The sequence below is a fragment of the Cynoglossus semilaevis genome, chromosome 9, assembly GCF_000523025.1.
Source record: "Cynoglossus semilaevis isolate Cse_v1.0 chromosome 9, Cse_v1.0, whole genome shotgun sequence".
In the NCBI taxonomy this organism is placed as follows: domain Eukaryota; kingdom Metazoa; phylum Chordata; class Actinopteri; order Pleuronectiformes; family Cynoglossidae; genus Cynoglossus; species Cynoglossus semilaevis.
The window spans coordinates 16,727,731-16,731,080 of NC_024315.1; the positions used below are offsets into that span (position 1 = coordinate 16,727,731).

Here is a 3,350-nt window from a genome sequence, read left to right on the forward strand (position 1 = left end):
TATATATATATATATATATATACATATATATATATATATGTATATATATATATATATATATATCTTTTATTTTGCTCATTATTCTGAAATGTTGTTTCCTTGTCATCTGTGTAGGTGTTTAATGGGTTTGTTTGTTTTTCTACTGTCCATAAAAATCACTGTCAGCCTATTTCATAATGACATTAAACTGTCTGTATATTGTGCTTCATGTCTTCATGTCTATAAAAGAACCTGCTATGATTAGTCGCTAACATTTGCTGGAGGGTAGAACGTATCAAAAATATTAACAATAAAAAAAAAACACAATAATATTATTTTAACAGCCTTATCACCAGGCAGATGTTCAACCATCACAAACTGTTGGTCCGTGGGAGACAATAAGGAATGAGTTATTTGTGCTTGTTGTTTTCTGTATTTCTGGTAAAAAAAACGAATTAAGTAACTGAACTAAAACCCTGATCTCCAGATCAGGTTTCATTATTATTTAATTTTTGTTTTTAAATGTCCTGATGTGTTAGTGAAAAAGGTACACTCCGACCTGAACGCTTTGCTCATCAAACTGGTTGTTCCTTTTGTTTGTTTAATCATTTAAATGTACAATTTTATTTTATTTTACTCATTACTCACCTTCTGGTTTGTGTATTGTTAGTACAGCAGGTATTTTCAAAACCTCTTATTGAACTCAGTTTTCACCCAACTTCCCTCTCTCCCCGTTTAATGTTTTTTGATGGATGTGAAAAGTCAGCTGTTTTACTTTCTATTCATTTTGTATCTTGTACCGCAGTGCATTCATTCACACTAACGTTCACACTCCCGGTCAGTTTACAGTCAATAGTCAGCTTCCTCTATATTTTCTGGACTGTGGGTGAAAAGGATGGGGGAGAGGAGGAGGCATTTATGTATTTTCTGGACTGTGGGTGAAAACCGGAGAATGCCCACAGGATGGGGGAGAGGAGGAGGCATTTATCCTCCATAAAGTCAGAGCCGGCCCTTCAACTGTTCACTGTCAGTCAGACTATATCACTACGCTGCCTTCCACTTGGTGTAGTGTTTCATTTTTCGCTTCAATGTTTTCTCATTTTTTGCCAACTTGCGGACATAAAAGCCCCCTCATGTGAATTTCCAGGGCAATTTCAGATTTTTTACGGGGGTTTTACCCCAAACACCTGCTTTTATATGACCTTGCAAATAAGGAAGGAAAGGGCCATGCAAAACATTCAAACAGGAAAGTTTCTGCTGAAAATAGGAAGTGTGGGCCAAAGTGAAGGGTAAGGTTTTCTTTACGGTCCACACACCATCCCTTGATTATATCGCCTAAACATGCAGCTTATTTCAAAAACAATCAGTGTGATTCATGATGTGAGTCTGAATGCATTACTGTTGTTCTGCACCGCACACTTTCACAGGGCTGTGAAGGCTGTTCCAGTCTTCACTCCTGTCCTCCCTCCCTCTGATCCTGTGACATTTGACAGAAGGAAAGTCATTAAATGTTAGAGTAGCTCAAAGGAAAGATGATCAACACAACAAAGCATTGATCCGTACAACACACAGTCTCACCTCAGGGACATCACACAGCCCGACGTTGTCACTTGTTATTTTGGTAGAACAGCAAACACGTAGGCCTGGGATGAAGAGATGTGTGTAAGTCAACAAGCTTCTGACCTACAGTGTCTGTGTTTGAAGATCAGTGATGATGCAGCAGCAGCAGGAGCAGCAGCCGCAGCCACAGCAGCAGTGCTCTGATTTTTGTGTGCATATATAACAGTATGAAGAGGCTTAAAGTCTCAAGCTGTCCACCACAGTCTCAGTGGACTCCTGCTGACTCCTGCACATTCACTGTTTAACTCCTCCAGCTGGGATCAGGCGACAGAGTAATGATGGTGTTACTGCACCATCATTACTCTGACAAAAGGAGTGTGTTGACTGTCAGGTGTAGCACAGAACTGTAGGACTCTACAGTAACTAATTCACCATGCCACCAACAAAAGGAACAGATTGATTGAGTGAAAGTACATCTCCTTCTGGAGTGCCAATAGATTTCAACACATTAAATACATACAAAATGCTTATTGTATTATGACAGGAAATGTAAACATTAACCCAAACGGAAAACCACATATGACCGAAGTTGACCCAGAATAAACTAAAGGTTGGCACAGAACCATGTAAAAGTTTCTGAAAATATTTTAATTTTAAAGGCACTTCATAAGCAACGTAAAAAAGCAAAACTAACTTTAAGTTAGCATTGAAAATGGTTACATTTGTCGAGAAAGAAGTGGCGTAAAAAGTATGATTAGACAATCTGAATTATAGCCAGAAATCTATTGAAAATGAACTACAATTTGATCAAAAGTCACCCCCAAAAATAACTCAAAGTTAGGAACAAAAATACAGTTACCTAGAAAACAACATATGAACTAAGAACTATACAAATAACTAAAAATAAACATAGCCAAAATAATTTCAATTAAACTACAGCTAAAGGAAAAAATGAAAACCTCTGAACAATTTTTGTCTTTCGGAGGTTTCTGCTGGTTATTCAAGGAGCTTTGTAATCACAGAACTGTTCTTTTTTCATCTAACGGATGGATCAACTGAATTAAAGTACAAAGTTTGTATGTTGGATGAGTCATGACCAGTTTCACTGACCTATAAATTCTGTAATTCCCCTCAACTATCCTCTGACCTGTATCAGAGGCGGACAGCATCATCAGATCAGTGTAACAACAGAGGAAAACTCTGACCACTGACGTTGTTTGTTTTTGGGGCTTTTTTTTCACTTCCTGTCTCCAACACTCATTTTTATACCGATCATCAGGTTCCAGCCTGTGCTGCGGCTTCAGAGGAAATGTGGCTTATGTTTTTGTCATTAAGTGTGAAAACACGAGTGTGGGAGGACTTTCAAAGAAGTGAATGTGTGTGGCAGTACGTGCGTGTGTGTTTGTTTCTCTGGAAGTAAGAGTACCGAGGTCAGCAGAAAGGCTAACTGAAAATGTCTAATTTAAGACCAGCCACTCACATTCACCACATGCTCAACAATCACCGTGTTAGCACCGACTCCATGTGGAACTGGAAGGAAGTCCACTTATCATATTCCTGTTGTTTTACACTGCGTACACCTGCCACAGTAAACACAACAGAAAAAATGTGGGAAGAAAACTCACATCATCAGAACAGATTCTTGGAATCTGTTCTGACTGTAAATGTTTACAGCTGTAAAACAGATGTTGATCTTCGCTCTAGATTCCTGTCAGAGAGCAGAACCAAAACATTGGTTCCGAACTGCTGCACTTTGAAAAAAATGCAATCTGAAGTGTTTATTGAGAATATGAAATAGTACAACAAAGCAG

The 3,350-nt window shown here is 38.4% G+C and overlaps 1 long non-coding RNA gene across 1 annotated transcript in view; it reads right to left on the minus strand.

Moving 5' to 3' along the window:
- The window catches only part of LOC107989014 (uncharacterized), a 33,551-nt gene that overhangs the window by 10,485 nt on the left and 19,716 nt on the right, over positions 1 to 3,350 (minus strand). Inside the window, exons 3-4 of the long non-coding RNA XR_003050602.1 lie at positions 1,558 to 1,622; positions 1,379 to 1,456 (exon numbers count right to left, since the gene is read on the minus strand). This is a non-coding gene — a long non-coding RNA (uncharacterized LOC107989014). The remainder of the gene's footprint in view (positions 1 to 1,378; positions 1,457 to 1,557; positions 1,623 to 3,350) is intronic.